We start from the raw sequence: 23769 nt of genomic DNA, 5'->3' as shown, positions 1-23769 counted from the left end.
GAAACCTTGAGACACAAGCATAAATCAAGGATGTTATACTGTGACTACAAGACTGAAAACTCTTATAAATTATTAGATATGTATTAGCCGCTGAAATGGGGAGAGATTTTTGATTACAGACAGACAGACAGACAGATATAGAGCACATTTCTCCCCCAACATTTCCTGCATTTCCAAAGCATATACATTTCTTCAATGTTTTCTAATTTATCTTCTCTGTAATGGATTAATATAAGAAATGTCCACTATCTGAAATACATTTTAACTTTATTTAATCATACAAATTATTAACCATTAAAAAAATTAGGTAACTTACATTATATCCTACAACTAGGCTGAGACACAATCCCTCAAAACCTTGTCAGCATGTACAAGATGACATTAACGGTTAATGTCACATTACCCTAACCCTAACCCTAACCCTAACCCTAGCCACATATAAAAATAGACTTCTAAGAGTAAACATGACTAACAGAGTAACAATCACTGATTATATGATAAAATGCAGTCACTTTACTGCTGTTTATAGATGTCACAGTTCACGCTTCTTGGTGACATTTGTGGAATATAAAAAGATCCTTTCAGCAAACGCATAACAGGAATGTCTGTTAAACGTTCGACCACTGGCACACATGCTTTATAAATAGAGAATATCCTCTTGTTTCTTTGGCCTTAGTCAGATCTTAGTCTTGCTTCTGCTGTGATAAGACTTCACAGATCTTATTCTAGGCAAGATCACTCAATAATTAACACAGACTCCCAGGTGACCAAATGCTATTGCTTTTATCACTCCTTCTCTTTATACACATACACACACATATGCTATCATCCTCTAGTAATGCTTTTTCTCAAATTTGAATTAATCTTTTTCCCCCTTCAATCCAAATCTTATCTTGCATTTATCATGTAGTCAGAGGAACCATCAAATGTATTGACTCAAGTGATCTTTGCTAATAAAAACCAGAAAGATGAGCAAGAGCAAGAAAAGACATAGCTCTGAACCCCCCAAGGACTGAAGAACTCATAAAGCAGCCGAAACTGTTGTGGATTCCCTCATTATCAGCAGGAAGTAATTCAAAAGCTGTCAAAGGCTGAATATTGAACCTTACCATGGAAATTTAATGAACATTTCACTGTCTACAGACTGCATTTCTATTTCTGGCCAGTAAAATCATATACCAAGAAGAAAACACACAATTGCAGCATACATGATATCTAGCGGCACAAAATGGGAGTTTCATCACAAAGCAATTGATCCGAGTAAAATTAATATCTTTTTTTAACAAACTATGAAAAGATACTATACATGATTGGTCGCCAAAGACATGTCATCAAACCCAAAGGCACAAATGGTTCAGAAGGAGAATATTTCTAACTGGCTATTTTTCAAGATTACAGGTCTCTAGGCATGTGTGGTCACACAAGACAATGTAAAAAAAAAAAAAAAAAAAAAAAAACAAAGAATGTGAAAACATATTCACTGACTATGTATTTCTGTTAAGATTATTCCAGGATACATGGGGTAAGAAGCTTTAAGTGAAAATTATTTTGATTCACTAAAATATAAACAAGAAACCATTGCAAGACCAGGTAAATTTTAGTCTTTTGCAGCAAGTAGAAACAGTGCCTGTATATAAAATAATTAACTTAAGCAAACTGGTATTTAAATACCATTAAAGTGTGTTCTATGTTATTAATCAGTTTTATTTTGGTAAGCATGACACAAACAGCATTTAGAGTGCATGAAGAAAAAAAAATACTGTTATAAAAAGCCTGTTTTGAGAGCATTTGGGCAACTGAAGGTGTCAGAATAAACAGGAAATGCACTTTATCGTTGTCATCACCTAGTCTGGCCAATTGTGAAATAGCTGTGTCATCATTAGAGCTTGTACAGCCGCTCTGGAGAAGCTTCACTGACTGAGCAAGCCGGCTGCACACGAATTTAACAGAATTCATATTTTTATTGATATAACTTTTGTTGATCCTAACCATGGTTGAGAATCATGTGCTGCGGTATGTGCATCTCATTGCGCCTACTGAATTAAATATATTAGTCTATCAGTATAAATGTTTGCCTTCAGTTTAAAGAGGCAACTGCTACTCTTTATGTTGTTTTTGAAAAAAAAAAAAAAACTAATCTAAAAGATTATAATTCTAAAAGATGGCAGTTTAAAAAACATTGCTTAATGTTAAAAAAATCTTTGGTTGATCTGACAGTTCTTTTAAAGTTCAATAGACAGACTTTTATTCATTAGATGAACAAAAGTTTTAAAGAGGTCATTGGATGATACATGCACTTTTACAAGTTGTTTGAACTGCGTGTTGGCAGTGTGTGCACACAACCACAATGATAATAATATCCACCCAGTGTTTAATTATCTTTTAACATCTTTACCCCTTTCTCAAATCGAGCCAATCTCAGATCCCCGTCTTTGTGATGTCACACATACAGGCCCCTCCCATGGTAGTTTGATTGACAGTAGCGTTTCAGCACAGACTGGACTGGTGTCTTAATTAAGACCCACCCTGAGTGAGCTGTCATCAATCTGCCATTGTTTCACCACCAGAGCAGATGTAGACAAGAATGTCTCCTAAGCAATTGAGGTTTTCTGTTGTTGGATGTAATAATGAACATAGCAGTTGTCATTTAATCACGACATCAGACTTGAAGACGCAGTAGATTACATTTTCTTCTGAGGGGATATGGAATTACATTTGGTTCAATAAAAATGAACTAAACTTTATAAAACTGAACGTAACTTTTTTCAGAAACTATCAAAAATATGCCATTACAAAAGAAGAAAAATAATGAAAATTTAAAAAAATAATAATAATTAACTCAGTCGCACAAATTTAACAGGCTCTTCAAATATGCTTCATTCTTTGGTAATGTTTTTAAACAAAATTTTTCGCTAATCGTGGATTCTGAATGCATTGCCACAGATTTCGCTTATGCTTCGCAGTTTTTCATTTGGTGTTTTGACACAAACACCAGTATCAGATTATAGTTTAAAATATTAGTTTATAGAGGAGATGGGCCACAGAGGCCATGATAATTATGCTCCAATGCACCACTGAAGAAGGAACGGGCCGACAGGCCTTAAAGAAAAGCCACAAAGACCTAGATAGGCCACAGATGGAGATGCCTAAATGGGCCATAGTAAGAAAGCCAAGAGGCTGTAAAATGAAATGCCTCAGTAGTCACAGAGCGGAAGGCCATGAAAATAGACCATGGTGGGAAACGCAACAAGATAGGTAACAGAGGGGAAGGCCACGAAAGACAGGCCTCAGAAAGAAAGGCTAAGTTAAGCCTCAGTAAACCATAGAGGTTGTTGGGAGTAATATGAATAGGTATTGTACCACCACCAGTAATTGCATACAGATTATCTTGAGGACAGCTTGATATTAATTACTGAACATTTGAGATGGTTTGTTGTTCAGGCCTAATGTAGGATTCAAATGCGGAGGATTACCAACTTCCCAGTAGCTTGATAGCTGATGTTTGAACTCCACATTCAACAGCAGTAGTGGCCGGTGAAAGTCGTGACATTTGCCAAGAATGGTAGCCCAATAAACATACAGCATTACATTTATTAATGAAATACAAACATATTTACAAACAAATTACTGTATGAGCTTTCTTATTAAAGATCAGATTATGGCTTTTAACATAAAGACAGGATAGTTCATGAGAAAATGAGAAAGTAATGAGAAAAGTAATGAAGAGTAATGAGAAAATCCATTACAAAGCCTATTTTGTGAATGACAATAATAGACAGTTACGTAAACAATAATAGTCACTCTTACCTAATGGTCACAATAGGCAAAAAATAAGCAAAGGCCACGTATTTTTCGGATTTTAAGTCGCACCTAAGTATAAGTCGCATCAGTCCAAAAATAAGTCATGACAAGGAAAAAAAAACATACAGTATATAAGTCGCACTGGAATATAAATCACATTTATTTAGAACCAAGAACCAAGAGAAAGACTACAGGAGCACTGAGTGGCATAGAGCGCCCTCTCGCGGCTGTAGACGGTAATGTTTTATCTTGGTTAATTTCTCTTGGTTCATGTCAAATTAATTTTGATAAATCGCACTTGACTATAAGTCACAGGACCAGCCAAACTTTGAAAAAAGTGCGACTTATAGTCCAGAAAATATTGTAATATAAAGCCTTGACAGGCCATGTAAAGTGAATGCCCGACTGTACCTTGAGTTTTACGTGAAATAGTTTAGTCTGATATTGACAGAACTCATGCAGATGCAGTGGACGATCATGTACATAGCAGCTTGATGGCAGATTGCAGGAATTCTAAACCACCACATTGTGGAAGAGAGGCCATTCGTTTCAGTTAAATGATATAGGTAGAATTAGGGTTCTAGCAGTGACTTAAGAAAAAGTATATTCACAGATACATAAACATTCTTTAGGCTAGACTCCTGCACACGCTTGATAGAACTCTAACTGCCGGAACCTATTCCCCAAAAAAGAGAAAATGAGCCAGATTAGCATGATCAAAAGAAGTAGAGGTACTCAATTTTAAGCGAAGTCCCCAAAAGGCCATGATATATGAAGGCCACAATAGTGACGTGGCATTAAGTCTTTCTAATAGAACTTGCGCTAACGCTTCCATGGACTTAGAACATTTTTTTCTACTATAAGCTGATCATGATAAAACAAGGAAATAACCAGCACTGGAGCATCCAGAGCTGAAAAAGCAGTACAAAAAGGCCAGTCATTAGGCAGTTCTGCTATTTGACTTGCACTAACCGATCCTGACATCAATAACATTCCTGACTCAGTCGTTCAAAGATGAGTAGTAGAAGCAGAGAACAATCCCAGATGAAAGACGTAGACTCCCACAGATATAACCATTGGTGCAGTTCTAGAGCGGCGTGAAGAAATATTTCATTTTCATACACATGAGCTCTCTTAGGAGGATGTCTCAGACAGACCAAATTAATGTCAAACAAATCAGTTTAATGTGTCTGAGTGTCTGTATGTGTGTTAGAGAGAGAGAGAGAGAGAGAGAGAGAGAGAGAGAGAGAGAGAGAGAGAGAGAGAGAGAGAGATTAAAGTCTTTCTTTACTGTCAGTGCTCTCAAATGGTTAAAGCATCTCATGAGAATCTGCTATGGACAGACCTATGTGCTGAATTTCACTACTGAGTAAATGAAGGTCACATAAGACAATTAGTCTGCCACTGGCCCACTTTCTTCTAAACTCATCTCTTCATTACAGTAATGACTCATGAGCAGCAGACTGTAACTTTAACAATCCAGGGATCTGTTCTAACTGAACATGGCAGAAATGTCCCATTATCCCATTTTTTGTTCTATACCGAATATGCAACAGCTTGCTCAAGTCCAATCAAAAAAAAAAAAAAAAAAGTGTTACATATGCTACCCAATCTGCTATCAAAACAATTATTATTGCTTATTGTCACCTTCAACATGACACAGACTGATCTGCTTCAGGAGTGTCACAGAAATTTACATGTGACATTTCAAATTAATCTCATTCTCTCAGGCAAAAAAACAAAACAAAACAAAACAACAACATCAAAAAACCTTCAGCATTATGTGCAATGTAGAAAAAAAGGAAAAGGGCCTCACAAGTTTGTCTGTGGCGCACGCTTCATCCAGTTGACATCCGTTAGACTTCCAGTAGCTGTCAGCCTCAGTGGTGGTCTCACAGTTGAGGCCTGTGAAACCCCCTGGGCATGTGCAAACATATCCATTAGCAGTTTCCTCACAGCAACCATCATTCCAGCATGGGTTTGAATCGCAGAGGAGCCTCTTTCGCTCACAGTAAGTATACCTGCGATGAAATCATTTATTGAGAATGAACGACTATGAAATTATCATAATTAAAATGAATAAAAACACATACTTCTGTCAAAGTATTTTTTGATATAGACACTAGGTCTCATTGACTGTGCGTATGCATGCATTTGTGCATAAAATCATGAGGATGAAATCAAGATTCATCAGCATGTCTGATTTTTTTTTCTTAAAACAAGTGGAATAAAATGAATGTATTTATTTGTTTGTCCTTTTATAAAAAAAAATTATTATTATTATTATTATTTTTTTTACAACAGTTCTATGCAACACAATCTGTTATTTATGATAACACATTTGTAAATCCATCGAGTTCAAGGGCAATTTATTAACAAATTGTTACTTTGCAGCATAGCAGCCACCTTTGTGTAGATGTTAAAAATAATACCTGAAATTTTGTGTCTGGGCTTGTTTATGTACTTTGATTTAAGCTTTTCTTGGTAACACTTTAGAATAAGGTTCCATTAGTTAATGTTAGTTAATGTATTAATTAACATGAACAAACAATGAATAATACATTTATTACTGTATTTATTCATCTTCGTTAATGTTAGTTAATGAAAATACAGTTATTCATTGTTCGTTCATGGTAATTCAAAGTGCATTAACTAATGTTAACAAGCACAACTTTTGATTTAAATAATGCATTAGTAAATGTTGAAATTAATATGAACTAAGACTCATAAATGCTATAGAAGGATTGTTCTTGCTTAGTTCATTTTAACGAAAGTAATTAACTAACATTAACTAATGGAACCTTATTCTAAAGTGTTACCCTTTTCTTTATTAGGTTTGTCTTTACTTATGCTAGGTTGGCGTCAAAGATCAAATCACAGCCAGATTGGGATTTAGCACATTCCCTCTCTGGATCTTTTATTTAGCTGAATATCATGTTATTTTATTAAAGTATGCTATTCTGTTTACCAGTGCCTATTATGCCACTATCTGTTTCTAATAGGACTTTCAAGAAAATTAAAGAAAAAAAAAAAAAAAAAAAAAGATTTGTAGAAAGAATCATGCTTAATTTTTTTTCAAATACATTACTAGTCTGATTTAACTTAGCTGCTCTTTAGCTTCCAAATCATCTTCATAATAACTATTAGCTCCTGACTGCTTACTGAGAACAATTGTTCAAACCGTATGACTGCAATGAGAGTGGACAATTGCTCCAGCATATCAACAATACTGAGAGACTCAGCGTGGCGCCCCATGCCTCTCATATGGTCTGATGAAAAATGAGACTTTTCTCAATGCTTCACTAATGAGGAGGTTCAAAGGTCCAAATTAAGTCCCCCTCTTCCCTTAACCGAACAACCCAATCAAACAGGCTAAAGGCTTTGGCCCGAGAGCATCTAGGCTGCTGGTTCCTCTAAGGTAACAGTAGATTGGAACATCAGTCTGATTTCCGCTCCCCGCAGGTTAAATTTAGACTTGACTATGCAGCACTGTAGGTTCAAGGTGAACATGATTTGATTTTATTCCCTAGTGGTGCTCTGTTTGCTTTTTCTTTTTTCCCTCCATGTTTCTCAGCAGGAGCTAACTCATTTATCTTCCTTGTTACTGTTTTTTCCTTTCCTTTTGTCATTCAGTTTTTTAAGGCGTATCCTAGCGTGTTGAACTCACTGGATGATACAAAGGTGATCAGTCCCAGAGATGCCCAACTGCTTTTGAGGACACACCATTGGGCATCAGTCTAACTGAATGTCTCTCTGCAGTGTTTCTCTGGGATCCACAGTGGGAAATTGAAAATGAAAACCTCTCGACATATATATATATAATTATTATACAATTATACAATTTATATAGCTCAACATAACATTTTAATCTTCCAAAATAACTATCTTTGATTGAGAATCCTTCCTCGCAGGAGGTCTTTGAAATAGTAATGCATCATATAGGTACATGATTCAATGTTTTATAAAGGCTGATGACTTCATGAAGGTTGATGAAAATCATAAAAGCAGTGATATGAAACACCCTGCTGTGCGCTACCTTGAGATATCACCCATCCAAATCAGAAGCCAACATATTAAAACCACTCAGAAACAAGACAATTACAGCATTTGAATTTCCTCAAAAACCATGGGGCAGGTGAATAGAAAAATGAATTGTGTATCCAGTAGGGCATATCCTATTCATTCTGAAAATGCAGATACAAACAGCACTGGCAGTCTGAATAAGGTACACAGGAGAGTGGAATCAAAAGAAAATCTCATTTGAAGTGTCCCACGTGTGGGGCTCATTATTATGTGTGTGTAGGCTCTGATCCGTAAGGGCAGTCGGTACCGGGCCAGCCGTTAACTTCACTATGATTAATGGGGTGACAGCTTGGGCAAAGTCAGAGAGCTGCTGGCCCCACAGGGGGCCCAAACAGAGCAGAACTGGAGACCAGTTACTTTCACTTCCTTACAAGGTGCTCCAAGAATATGCGGTGAGAGACTGTGTTGATTTACTGATGTAACGGAGCAACAGTTCTGTCTAATTGTGCTGAATCATTAGTGAAATATGGCTGTGGTAAAGGGAAATTGGGTGCAAACAAGAAGGTACTCATAAATTTATATTTTATTGCAGTGTAGAACTCTTAAACCATACAGCATGAGCATCAGCTGCTTAACTCTATTTACACATTCATGTATATTCAATATTCAGGAACTGGATGAATAATTAAACAGTTTTTTTTTTAATGCTTGTTTTTGATTGAGCAACTTGATTGAAACGGGTTGCTGGAAAACAAAAAGTGTTACACCAAAGAGTATCAGTTTTAAGTCATTTTAACTTGAAGCAATCAGGTTTGAATAAGAAACCAGATACAGTTGTTATCAGTCAAAATAAATTGTTTAAATAAAGTGAACAAAGCAAGGCAAAAGAGTGTGTATAATACATATGATAATAAATATGTATGAGTAAATAATATTCTTAAAATATGTCCTGAACAAATAGGCAATACAGTACATATATATATATATATATATATATATATATATATATATATATATATATATATATATATATATATATATATATATATATATATATATATATATATATATATATATATATATATTTCAATCCACATAGTTATGTGGTGTGGATCAGGTATGCAAAAATGTAATTGCTACTTACAGACAATGAAAATGTTTGGAGTCAGACACTCCAAAGAGATGCTGCCTGTATGAAAGCACAGACCCTTCAAAAATCATATTTGATTATTTTTAAACACTAAAGCTGATGGTATTCTCAGAAGAGGCCAGTTTTCATGATTCAGATTGCAAGTGTTCCATGGCTGTTTTACTGTGAGTAGTGAATCTCTTGTGGAAATTCATCATAAACTGTGATAGTCCTAAATCTGTGTCAGACAAACTAGACATTTTTCTTCTGCATTAAAGCTGTAGGCATGACATTAAAGGCTGCTATCTGCTTGAAAAAACTGTTTCTAGACAAAAGTCAATTAATCAACAAGCAAAGGCCACCTAGGCCTCAGACTGTAGACTTTATCAAGATGCTATTATCAGGAACACCCAAGGGACGGTGGAAGTTTTGTTACACATTTGTGGGTGAGATGCTCATTAGCCCAGTAATGGTTTTACAAAAGCAAATGAGACTCATTACTTTCCAAAAGAATGTCATGGTTGTGCCTTATAAACAGATTGGGAAGGACACAGAATCCTAAATTGTTTATTTCTGCCTCTTTTCTACAGGAAAGACCCCATGCATGAGTTTTATCAACCTGAGCACATCACTCAAATAAGCCACAGCCAAAGTCTTAATTAAATAATTGGCCATTTATGCACCAAGAAATCTTCTGAAGACTTTCTTATTTGAATGCTTCATTTGTTCAATTTCTTCAATTCCGCTTCTTCACTTAGGAAAGACAGCTTAATGTGAGCAGATATAGAAAAAGCCTCACTCAGATTTGAGTTTGCATAATTGTGCTGCCATTGTGAAGGCACCCAAAATGACCCTTCATTAATCACATGACTCATTATCAAAATGAGCCAAATGAAGCCAAACAGTAAAAATAATTAAACATCCATTACTGGGCCTCAGAAGAAATATCACTCTATTGTGAAGTGAATAATTTACAGTGGCTTTCTAAAACAGACTTCTAACTAAATGTAATCATACTTGCCTGTATATCCTGTGAAACATTCACATCTGTAGCAAGTTGAGGACACAAGCTCCTGCTTTACAGCAATTTTGATGTCCAATGATTTCAGAGCAGTTGACACCTATGGTGTGAAAATATAGACATTACATTGAATTCATGCATATTTATTCAGTACATTATCTGATTCTTGACATTTATGATGTAAAAACTGTTATATAACAATATGAAAGATTTCTAGAGAGATTGGTGCTTTTCTACAATCCATTCAATAATGCCATTTTATCTTATAGTAATATAACTGCAGAAATATTAACTTTACTTAACTTTAAATAGTGCAGTATGGTTCGATTTTATAAAGCAAACATTTTAAATATCAACAAATATTAAAGAGATAAATGCTCCAATGCAGTATTATTATCCAGGCATTTTGTATTTGCTATACAAGGAAAGTGGAAGGTGGTGAAATGCCAGGCTCGATAAAACACAAAAAGTTTTCTATAAAATACAACATCCCAAGCCCCCTTAATTCATGCAAAAGCACCGTGTGCGGAGGAGAGTAAAATGTAAGCCATTTTTTATAGATAACATTGCTTTCTGTTTTCGCTCTCAAACATCAACTTACAACATTTTAAAATAAGCCCTGAAGCAATTGGTCATGTGACACACGTGAAACAATGCTATTTGCCATCAACGCACAAAACCCTGGGGCCTTATTTATCAACAATTTATAGAAAAGGTTTGATATTTTGTCTAGCAAAAATTCCAATATATAATTACAAGTTGGTAGATCACACACTTTGCGTGAAACTGTGCGTAGACAATCATTAAGCACACATGCGTGTGTACGCACTGTTGAGGCCCCAGGCGTCAAAGGTGCAATTTTTGAATTGAATGTCACTGCAAATTATTTGATAGCAAAGCAAGAGTTAAAAATGTACACATTTCATTGTGTTCCATTCACATCATTTTAGAGGACCATTTCTTTGGACTACTTTTATGATTTTCCCATCGACATTTAAAATCAATCCACTTTCAGTGAAGGCCATTCTGCCTACTCTCATGTTTCAAGGAAGAAAGAAAAGGATACAGCAAGGATCTTAGAATGGCATAAGGTAAATAATGACACAATTTTCCTTTTTTGAATTGTATTTTTAAAGTGATCATATCATGAGCAAAATTGTTGTTATTTAATGATGAGGGCTAGCCATAAGTGATCTATGTAGATCACTGGTAAGTAAACAATTTTTATTGTTATTTGAGAAAAGGTTAGCCAATCATAACAATCAGTGTATTCATCTATATGTATACTGTAGTTATATATTTTTCTATAATTAACATTAATGTGGTGTTTGCTTAAATGCTGTTAAGTGCAGGGTATTTGCTCTCAGTATTAAAACTGTTTAACAAATTGTGTAATGTAAAGGCATGTTTTCAAAACATTAATGTGTTTGAGATGAAGATGAAGCGAGTAATTTGGTTATGATATATATTTACCAACTGTGATCAATTTCAGTTCTCTGCTTTAATGTGACTCAGATCACACTGGCCTAGTTGTGATAGCATGTTACCCAGCGGTCTCTAAGGAACGCCTCCAGTGCTTCTAACAGAAGTACAATGAATTATTCAGCAGACATAAAAACAAACCACATTAGCTAGTATGACAACATTATACCACTTTAAATACTCTCCTCTCCTTGGTGCTCACCAAGAGACCAACATTTAAACAACATTTGGATTTTATTGACAAGCAAGACTAAGAGAAGAAAATTAAATGGCAGGAGGAGGTAAACTATAAAGTATTGCACGATTAAAGAATGCTTTCAAGTGGCACAAAAACATATGAGAATAATTACCATGATTAGAGAACTAAAGAGATGGGGGGGGGGGGGGGGATGAAATCATTTTAAATGGTTATTCAAATAAATGGTCCATAGGGGCTCTAGTTTTGAAATAATTGCATAGTGCTAAATGTAGAACACTTGCAATTATGACAGATAAATAATAAATAAGTGTCTTCAAAGAAACTAGGCTGTTCTCTGTATGTGGGTGGACACCCATTAAACCTCCCCCCATCCATTATGATTGAAAGGTCAGCATGGATTCATAATGGACTCTGCATTAAAGGGGTATTAAGCTAACATTAAGCTCAGTTGACAGCATTTGTGGCATAATATTTATTACAACAGAAAATATTTCTACTTGTCCAATAGTTTTTTTTTTTTTTTAAAGCTCAAATTATGGGTTATAGTAAGGCACCAAACTAAAAACACCTTTTGAATTTCCTGAATTTGATGTAAATTAGCAAACATAAATCAGAATTGCATTTTGAATGTTCAGTAAGGAAGAATTCAAATTAATTGAAATAAAATTAACTGAAATACAAAAGGTTAAAAGTTTGACAATTTAAAATTTAAATTGGAGGTTTGAATGGTTCAAACGGTATTTAGTTTTGTTGACCATGGTTAAAGAAAATTGCATTTTCTAAAAAAAATAAATAAAAAAAATATTGAATTGCATTCATAAATTATTCTTCCTGTCTTTCCAACTTTCCGTGGGGTGTGGCCATTTTAATTTGAATTCCAACTCATGAGTACTTCCATTGTAGGTGCATAACTCTAACTGCAAGTTTTGCTAAATGCAATGAAAGCTGTCAATTGAGCTTAACTTGCATTGAACTTGCAATGTACCTTTATGCTGCAAATGTGTATTAAACAACAGATACATGTACTTTTTGACAAACTAGATCTCCTCGCCTGTGAACAGAGCTGGGCAAAGACATTCATAAGGTGGGAGATCAGGCTGTTCTCTAGCTCAGGTAGGTGCCTCCATTTAAGCATGGCTGTTCATAACATCCATCGCATTTCTCGCAATAATGTCCTGAAAAGTGTTTGTGGCACTGACAGCTAAATGAATCATCTTTAAATGTAGTTCTGCATTCACCATTTCCCGAACACAGACGGAGAAGAGGTGAGCTCTGGCAGTACTGAGGATTTACCAGAAATGCAATGCGTAGGCCAAGCCTACACCGATGACTACTGCCTCTATGAATGACTGTGAAATAATTCATACCAGAACATCAGCCATTTCGAATCAATTTGCGCAGTGCCATTAGTACTGTTGGCAAACACCAACTGCTCCTTACGTGGCTCTAAAGTCAAGCAGGTTTCAAACTCTTCTTTGGACACATATTAGGTGGATACCATATAGTTTCAGTGTTCTGTCAGCAGAAACAAACATCACATATTCAAGTTGAAATTCCAGCGGGCAATGCTGAAGAAAGTTGTCCACAAGTGTCCATACAATGCAATAATGTAGCATGTTGCAAAAATAGCATGATTACTGCCTTAAAAATGGAAAAACTGAAATATCTCAAAAGTAACTTGCAGCGCTACAGGACTATTTTTACAGGACTGTCTTTTTTTATAGAAATGGTATGCTTTTGTCAAACACTTAAAAGAAAATAACAAATGGTGCTAATATGGACTTATGGTGTGCTGTAGTACTGCTTAACACTAATGACTGTAACCTATTGAGTACGGTAGGCTACTGTATAATGAAATCTCCACTGGCCACAATGATTAATATTTTCTGAATCATTGAAATATTGGCGTTTTTTTTTTTTTTTGTCATAAAAAAATAGTGTTTATAAACAGCTGCTAAGACAGTATTCTCACTTGAAATGGAGTAGAGTCTTGGACCAGGAAACAATAATTTGATACACCATGACAACAAGAAAAAAAAGTTAATTGACTGTAAACTCATTCAAATTCACAACTTCCAAATATGATTCAGTCAAAAGATTCAGCAAGCAACTTTAACTAAGCAATCTGTACATTTTGATAATATTGGGTTACTGAATGTCACATCAGGATGAGACTGAAAAACATGGTCATGTTGAACTGTTGTTGTACGGGCAGGAGTTTAGGCCTAATTCTTAAAAAAAAAAAAAAAAAGAAATTCTTTAACTTTTGTCTTCCACAGAAAAAAATAACAGCATACAGGTTTGGAATAGCATGAGGGTGAGTAAATAATCGCAGAATTGTTATTTTTGGGTGAGTTTATACTTTACCTCGTTGGCATAGCTCCTGTGTATGAATAAAAAGCATCTGCATTAGTTGTGAAACTGGATAAATAAGGAACTTGTGCATAGAATACAAAATAAGAAAACCTCCAGCGAATATGACATACATTGAGTGGCTCAAGCTTTAAATGTAGTTTCAGGGCTCTTTCACAACCCTGCAGAACCATGGATTTCTCCCACAGCTTGGCACCGCTCTGCCCCCAGGGAATCAATTTCAGTAAAATGGCCAGCTCTCTGCTCTACCTGCCTGCATGAGGCTAGTCAAACTAATGAGCAGTCACATTTGACTCTCCTTTCCCGTGTGCTCTCAATCTTGGACTGCTTGCCTGGAAGAAACATTGCCCTCAAATCTCTCACCACGAGTGGCAAGGAGGGCAGTAACTGGCTGCTCCACTTGTCATAGTCACTGAGCTTTCTGTCAGGTGTGTTGCACCCCCTTTTTCTTAGTTGTGCAGACTGATATTAAATTAAATTGCATTTGCCTTTATTTTAATAGATTTTAACATAAAAAAATATTGTCTTTGATTTTTAAAGGGATAAAATTAAAATTCTGAAAAAGCTCTTTTACTTACACCATATCTTTCTAAACCTGTATGTATTTTATTTTCCAAACACAGGAATATATATATATATATATATATATATATATATATATATATATATATATATATATATATATATATATATATATGTTGATAAATGAGGGCCCAGGCTTCAAAGGCGCAAATTTTGAATTGAATGTCACTGCAAATGATTTGATCATAAAGCAAGAGTTGAAAATTTACCCATTTCATTGTGTTCCATTCACATCATTTTAGAGGACCATTTCTTTGGACTACTTTTATGATTTTCCCATCGACATTTAAAATCAATCCACTTTCAGTGAAGGCCATTCTGCCTACTCTCATGTTTCAAGGAAGAAAGAAAAGGATACAGCAAGGATCTTAGAATGGCATGAGGTAAATAATGACACAATTTTCCTTTTTTGATTACGTATTTTTAAAGTGATCATATCATGAGCAAAATTGATGTCATTTAATGATGAGGGCTGGGCGTAAGTAACAGTGATCTATATAGATCATTGGTAAGTAAACAATTTATATTATATTTTATATAATATTTTATATAATTTATATATATTATTCTCAGAATCTCTTTTGGTCTCTTCCCCCTAGAAGAAGGAAAGACTGTACAGGTTTGGAACAGGAGGGGGAGTAAATAACCAAATTTCCAATTTTGTTATATATTAATATCATAACAAAGAGCACTGCACTACTGTACTACTAGATTCAGTAGCCAGCTCTAGAGGCCTTGATGTCTATAGTTCAATCATAGAAATTACTTTAATGTCATTTTACCATAGGCAGACAATTTGATTTGCCATTATAGGATCTACAGTCTATACCACTTTAGTAGGATCAGAATTGTTTCTAAGTTATGTCCATAGCCTACCCATGGGGACATTTCAGGTCAAACATATTAAGACGTCTTATCTAACTACATCTATTCACATATGCTTTTACAGTCTTGGAAATCTGTTGTTTCCATTTGCAGGTCTCTTGAAACTCATGTGATATTTTGTAGCCTTACATGGAAGGCTGCCTAATCCTATTCCTAATCTGACCTGACAGGACATTGCAATTAAATGTAATTTATTACTTTTTTTTTCACAGCATTGTAAATTAAGTGACATGTGAGCTCTTATTGAATCACCCTGTAAATTGCCAAAGAGTTCACTTGCTATTGCTTCTAAGTTCCATGTGGTATTAGGAGGAGGGACATTCTTAGTCAAGAGAGTCTGATTGGGGGTAAGATCAAATGAGATATCTGTATTTTTGGTTTTCTAAAAGCGTAAGAGTGCATTACCACGTGGAATGACTCAAATCTAACAAACATGGACTTAAAGTTGTGAAAACCTGCTGAGGTTTTCATCTACCTCGTGTTTTGCTACTTAGATGCTCATATCTCACATCTGACCATGTGTGATGTTAGCAAAGCTTGAGCTTCCCTAAGGTAGAAGCAGCAGGTGACAGTGCTAAATAAAATGTTCCCTCTCTGTCTCACACAGTTTCTGCAACCAGATCCCTCCGTGTCATCCACAAAGAGGAGTTAAATCAGACCGAGTCTCTCGCTCCCTCAGGTCCTGCTCAGGCTTGTAAGGCAGATAAAAGAATAGTGTTATGTAGATATCTCTGTGTCTTCAAAATCCCCATGCCTTCATCTGTGAATGATGGTAAGAATAACCAATAATGATGACTCTTTTTCATTGGATGTGACATCCTTATAGGATAAGCTGAATAATGGCGGAGGAGCTAAGAGGTCGGTGATTGACAGTATGATCATGCTCCTAGAATATAAACGTTTCATGCTGTGCAAACAGCAAGAATACTCCTGGATGGCTGTGATTTGTGACTTATTGCATTTTTGTGCTGTGCGCAGACTGACAAATCTGTCTTGTCGAACCTGGTTAGGGCAGAATCTGGTAAATCTGAACAACCAGAAAATGTCCAAACCATTTTATCTGAAGTTTGAACAGTACATCCATTGCTTTATAATTTAAAATCTTCTCTCTAAAACTTTTTTTGTCAAATGTTTTTCTTTAAAATTTTGCTTGTGCTAGCCCCCCCTCCAAATAAATGTCACTTGGTTTGACATTTTGCTATCTTGGGAGTAGCTTAAATGTCCAAATTCTCCTTGGAGCCACTGCACTGTGTGTAAACTGACCATGACAGGTAGAGGAAGGTAGCTGATATTTCTAACAAGACTCATTAGATTGAAATAAATAAAAAAAATGACACAAAGTTCGCATTAATTGTTCACTGAGAATTTCCACATGTCCAAACCCTTCTCTTGCCCCTGCATTTAACTTCTAACTCTTTTTATATCAGTCAAGGAACTGTGTGTCCCCTCGACAAAGAAGCGATCTCTATCCCAGAGCTGCGTGATCAAAGCGTATAGATGGAAAGCTGACAGATATAGAGAACTGAGAGTCTTCCTGTGTGTGGAGCCAGAGGCAAGACTGCACTATCACCACGTTGTCTACTGGCAGATGGATGCCACAGGGACATGAGAAAGCTCAGATTCAGCAGTTCAAAGCCTAGACACCCTGAAAACTGCATGAACACTGATGGGAGGAATGATGACATTATGCTCCAACTCAACAAAGGCAAGTAGAATGAAGCAACACACTGAAGCAAGACTATGAAGTAATGGACACTGAAAGAAATCGGTCAGCTTGCGATTTCTAATTATGTTGCTTCGAGCTTTGACATTTCAAAGTGTATCAGAAATTAACAGTCACTGCTGTGTAATGTAATTATGCAAATACCTCATCTTCTCTGAAAGTATGTGACTTTAATTAGAGCACAGGGTCTCCCGCCGAAGAACCGGACATACTGGTTGGACACATCCTTAATGTGTTTGGACAGATATTATCTGACTGTACAAAAAGCATATTTTTTTATGGAGCTTGGGCCAGTTGCTCAGGAGGTGGGGATGTTAATCATAGCGCAATCAGAAGCTAATTGTTCTTCTCTGAGAGGCTAAATGCAAAAGCACAATTAGGTTCCAAAGTATGTGAAGCCTTTAAAAATAATCTGATTGATTGGGGCAGGGGGGTTATTATGGGAGGGCTAACAAAAGCAACAAAGAGGACTAATTGTTTCTTACAATTGGGCTGCCAGATTGGCCAGTGATGTCTCTTCAGCATTCAGCAAGGATAACTAGAATCCTGCTCACACATGCACAAAAGAGACAACAAATCAATAGACATATATCTAGATCATCTTCAGTGACCCTTGTAACTCACATGCCCATTTATTTGTTACAAAATGGGAAGGCAGCGATTCGATTCGATTCACGATTCATAGGTTTTCGATTCGATTCAAGAACGGTTTTTTCAAATTTAGAACGATGCAATTCGAGTCGATGCACAATTAAATAAAATTTGATTCGATTATAACGATTCGATTCTGCATTTTTTAAGTGCATTCACGGGATTATTTAAATGTTTCCCCTAAATTCTTTAAATGCTAAGTCAGGGGGAAAAGTACAGTAGCCTTTATGGTTACAGAACCATAGGTTAAAAAAATAATAATAATAATAAAAAAAGAAAAAGAAAATTAACCTTTCGTCTATTGTTAAATGCTTATGCCACATGGCATACGTAAAAATGTATGTAAGCGAAGATTTACAAAAAAAAAAAAAAAAAAAGAGCTTTAAGAGTAGCCTATGTATAGGCTAACATTTTGTCACACCAGGGACATAGCCATCATTTCAGAAGTGACAGAAATGTCAAATACAATCATTTTATGTATGTAGCCTATGTATTATCATAATATATATATATATATATATATATATATATATATATATATATATATATATATATTTATTTTCCTAATGGAAATTTTATGAATGTTTTATATACAGGGCTACATTTAATTAGCAATTATTGTAATTTTCTGCACAGAATAAGGTAGAAAATAGCTACTTTATAGTTTCTGTACTGTAATAAATCATGTCAATTAGCAATGCATCATTCATAAATAATTTACTTGTTATGTTGTTTTTTTCTAAGTGTTTCATCAGTTCATTCTGCTTTCATTCAGTTTAGCTGCAGATAAAGTCTGGCACGCCTATGAAAGTGAAATCACTTCTCTTTCAGTGTGAACTTCTTTATCTCATTTTCACAAAATAAAATGCTATAGTAGGCTAGCTATTTAACTTTTCCTCTCCATCAGCGAATAATGATTCTGAGAGAAAATGCACCCATTGTCTGTTTGCTAAAGCTACACACGCTACTTTCATGCATCTGATTTTCAGATAAACCTCACGCTCTTATTTCAAGGTCGTTGTTGATGCAGTATTTAACCGCTTCCTTCGTACATTCGGTTCATCCGCGTTCAATGTAACTGTGCGTGATTTAGACACTTACATTTCTGCTCTGTTCATGCATTAAATACAGCATTCGACTGCTCAGGTAACCCCGTCGGTAAAATGCAGAGACAGAGAGCCATTGACAAACTACATAAAAGTCAGACTAGTCCACTTTAGTATCACTGACCAGGAGACAGTGTTGCCAGATCTCGCGAGACAAATAAGCAAACTGGCCTGTGAAAACGAGCCGAAAAGAAGCAACTTTTTCTACGGACCCGCGACTACCAATATTTGTAAGCAACTTTACAGAAAAACAAGCCCAAAGTCGCGTATAATAAGCGGACAACACTGCCTTTAGATCGCACGTCAGCTGCGTCAGAGAAGAACGGAGAGTGAGCTCAATCCTGTGACACTAGGGATTTACGAACACTCTTCCATGTCTCCATTAATTTGTAATCCACTATATAAATCGCGATTCATTCGATTCTTAGCGTTTTAAATCGATTACTACGAGATCGGCGAATGATGAATAAATGATGAAGGAATAAAAAATGTAAAACTATTAACTTCCATAGTAACTGATTTTTTTTTTTTTTTTTTTTTTTTTTTTTACTTTATTGTACAATTTTATTTTAAGCTATGTACATAAAACTCACTATAGTTCTTTAGGTTGTATTTAAGTTGTTTTTCCCCCTTTCAGCTTCACACCTTGCAAAGGTGCCCCCCACCCAAATTGCAACTACAAGACTTACAATTTGACCTTATTTTTATATTTAGCTTTATCTCATGATTATCTATACATATTTTTTTTAGTCTGAGGTCCACAATCCTAACTCTTAGTCTTAATAGTCTGTATATGCATTTACCTCTAGTTTACTAATCTAGGTTTCTTACAAAACCAGTATAAATATTGTTAGTTTTATGACTTTATGATTGCTTCCTAGACAGCAACATTGTGTTGGCCCAGATCCGGCCCACATCTGGCCTGTGTGAAACTGGTTGCTGTCTGGGTTGTGATGTTCCTCTTTGGTAAGTCACTTAGGGTAGCCTCTGCTAATTGAATCAATGTCATTGTATAGTTCAGTGATTCTCTATTAACTGATATTTCCAATATTTGACACTCATTTTAGGACATGGAGTGCTCTACTGAGAAGCAGATGAGCTGAATCAGGCGAGAGACATCCAAGATGTGTACTGTTAGGGGGCTCCAGAACCAGGATTGAGAATTATTGATATAGATAAACTTTATTACAGACTCTAGACCCAACAACAAGACCAACAACATAACAGAAGGAATAGATACATAAACACATAAAAACATACTTTGATTCATGAGAGTCTTAACAGGCACCCATACCAATGTTTCCACAAATATGATTGATATCTAACCGAGCTGCACCTAGGGCTTGCAAGCATCATTATAATACAGTTTTGAGACTCATCAAGTCAGGAAATGAACTTAAACATTAGGTTCCTCAAGAGAGCCTTTAAAGTTCTTAGCCCTGAGTCACAAAAGAGCTTACTTGCACTGCTACTCCTGGGCTTTTCTAGCAGTATCCTCAGGCAGTCATTATATGCTACCTGAAGTTTGCACATGGTCTCCTTTTTGTAGTTGACCCACAATGGGGCTGCATACATAGGGGTGCAGTATGCACGAAACAACATACAAACATGTTTGCTTGAACATACAACATTTGTCTCTGCCTATACATATCTGCATCACCTTCCAACCTGTCAGTGATGATGTGCCCAAGATATTTCCGTATAGATTTTTAAGTACTACATAAATACGCTTACTACAGTTTCTCATCAGAATATTGCTGTTCAGATTCAGTTTTTATTTCTCTGATCTGAATAATCATCAGTTCTCCCATTTGTGTCCAGTGTTCAAACCAGAAAGAAGAGCCTTGGAAAGTCAGACAGAATCGATGCCACAAAAGTCCCAAAGATAAATCATGATTAACCTGCTATTTGAAAAGCCTTGCAGCACTGGCAGTCTAAGCCCTTCTCAAGAGCCGAGTAGTGACCTTTTGACTAGAGATAGACATGAATAGCATTTCTGACACAAGTCTATTACATTCAATATATGTGGTGTATTGTAGTGCATTTATGTGGGCTTTTTTAGCCATTTTATAGGCATTTATACAGGGCTGTATTTGGATAATGCTACAATATCTGAAATGTTTTGAGCAAAATATCAAAAGCTGGGTTCATTTAAAAATCCATTTGCAAAATCTTGACTGACAGTTCATGAAGAAATTGCTATCAACATTTTGATAGAAAGAGAAAAGCCAATATCTGAGCGCTCTTTACCACCTGATGCTCAACTTTAACTGTGACAATCACATTTTCAACCAGTATAAAATTACATCCCACATTAGCTTGCAGCCGAATATTGCTTCAGTCCTCATTCTCAAGGGACTGAATCAGCAAAAACGTTACCTGGACCATAAGAATGAGAGAAAGATTGCAGGTTAAAAGGCTCTGAGGAGAACATGATGAAGTAGCTGTTAATGGCTATTCATACGATCACAATATCGATTTTTGAATCAATCCAATTATCCAAATGCTTTTATATATGGCTAATCATTTCTTGAAGCACTCAAAGTTGTGAATTTATTGTGTGCCTTCACACTCTGTCCGCAGTAATGTTGAGGGTAAGCATATGCTTTAGGACTCCAATCCATGTAATTCTTTGTTTTAAAGAAATGATGGCAGTAAAGCCACTTCCTGCACAAAAATATTGACCCACATATTAAATGTTTAATAAAAGGCCCAGGCCAGGAATATGAGCTTTTCAGTTAATTCAGTAACTTTATCTTTCCCACTGACAGCCCATCAGCTCTATAAATATGAAATATGACAGGAGCAAAGTATTGATAAATGTACTTTGTGCTGTGTGAAGACGCAAAATGAAACCGATGACTATTTTTAGTATTATTCACAATTTATGACTTACCTTTTAAGCCGTTATCAGCCCACAGCCATCGATTATAATGTGAAACATCTACTCCATCAAATAAAATCTCTAAAATTAATGCTTTTTCTAGAATCCAGGTGATGTGCATGGCAAAAATAGATGTCACTGAGAAGCCATTAACTTACTTTACAAAGTTCCACTTCAGACTGAAAAGATTTTGTTTGTCCCGTTGGGTTTTCAAATATCTCTACAGGTGAATTCACAGCACTGAAACACATTTGACATTTTTTCCTGACTGTCACAGTCCCGTCATGGCTTTGTGTGCTTAATCTGGCTACCGAAGCCACCATCTGTTCATTATTGTCTGTTCCTAGAATGACAAGTCCTTGCTCCTTAAGTTCATGCTGCAGACCAATGCCTTACATAAAGAGGTTAATAAATACATGCAAGCAAGTGTTTATTGTGATGTTTGCTAGTGTGTGGAGGTTTTGCAGCATCAGCACCATGAGTTTTGTTTTTTTTAAAAGCTTTGGAGCAACATGTAAATTTCTGGGAGAACCATCCATTTAATTTAGTTATATTTATTCACATTTTCATGCTGTGTCATCTTATTGTAGTTAAAGTAGTATGGTTTGGAAGTTCAGATATACTGTAAGTTTAACAAATTTGACAGGGCAAGTTTTAGAATATTTTTACCCATACTTATTGTTTAATTGGCCAATCTTCAGATTTCTGACTGAATCTGACAATTCCTGCTTGCCAGGCAGTAAATGTTACCAAAATAATGGGGGTTTATAAAGCTATGTAAATGGTTTTATTCAAGTTTAATTTAAAATCATTAGTAGTATCAGCTCTCTTTATTGTAATTTATATTGTTTAAATGTGAATTTTTATGTGTTGCTGTTGAATATTTTGGTGCACCCTGTGCTTTTCAATGTCTCTTTGCATAGGCGATAATTTTGCAGAAGATCAGTTATAGGTTAAGGGGCTGGTTGGATAAAATGCTAAGACTTGTTAGAAGTGGACTGGACTGGTCGTACATTTTTTAGTCAGTTACATAAAGACCATATTAGGTAGACTTGATTACACAAGTTTTTTTAAAGGGGTCAAATGATGTGATTAAAATTTTTCCTTTCTCTTTGGAGTGTTACAAGATCTTGGTGCATAAATCAGATCTGTAAAGTTGCAAAGACTAAAGTCTTGAATCAAAAGAGATATTATTTATAAAAGTTAAAAGTCAGCCACTCCTAGAACAGCTCATTCTAACATGCCCCCACATGTCTATGTCATGATGTGGGAAGATTTGCATAATGCTGCCCAAATGTTCAAGCAAATAAATAAGGCACAACTTTTATACTCACTGTTGCCGCCAGCGCCATTTTGTAGAGATGCTGTATGTTTCATTGTGAAAGAAAAAACTACTTTTTTTGCCTTCCAAAAGAGGACACATCTATAAATCAGTAGTTAAGTTGTATTTACAACACTGTTCCAGAACAGTTCAACCCAAATATTCAGATGTGTGCAGTGCATTTTATAGAAGATGATGACTGTTTCCTGAACCTGCAGACTAGCCTACAATGCATCTGTGGCACAAAGACTGTTTTTTTAAAGTGGGGCAATTCCAACTTTGCATAGACAGACAGGCACTTCTCATTCACAGCCTGTAAGTACGTTTTTTTTTTAATATTTAAATAATTTGCCAGTGATGATTAAAAAATGATTTTTGCAGTGTAGAGTAGGCTTGTTGTTATTTGTTTCTCTGATCAAAAATGCAGACATGGTTTTAAGTTTACACAGCATGATACACAACGCAACACGTGAAAAGAAAGTATAAGTCATTATAATCAGTAAATTATGTCCCCACTGGTTCCGATTTGGATCCAGTTCACCAAATCGAACTGAATCATTTGAAATGGTTTGCATCTCCAGTACGCACT

The 23769-nt window shown here is 35.7% G+C and overlaps 1 pseudogene; it reads right to left on the bottom strand.

Moving 5' to 3' along the window:
* The window catches only part of LOC127970451 (protein eyes shut homolog), a 189894-nt pseudogene extending 176623 nt beyond the window's left edge, over nt 1-13271 (bottom strand).
* Between the last annotated feature and the right edge of the window lie 10498 nt (nt 13272-23769).

This window comes from Carassius gibelio, chromosome B13 (assembly GCF_023724105.1).
Source record: "Carassius gibelio isolate Cgi1373 ecotype wild population from Czech Republic chromosome B13, carGib1.2-hapl.c, whole genome shotgun sequence".
NCBI lineage: Eukaryota > Metazoa > Chordata > Actinopteri > Cypriniformes > Cyprinidae > Carassius > Carassius gibelio.
Note: the sequence above shows the minus strand (reverse complement) of the source record. Positions and strands in the feature narration are given on the sequence as shown.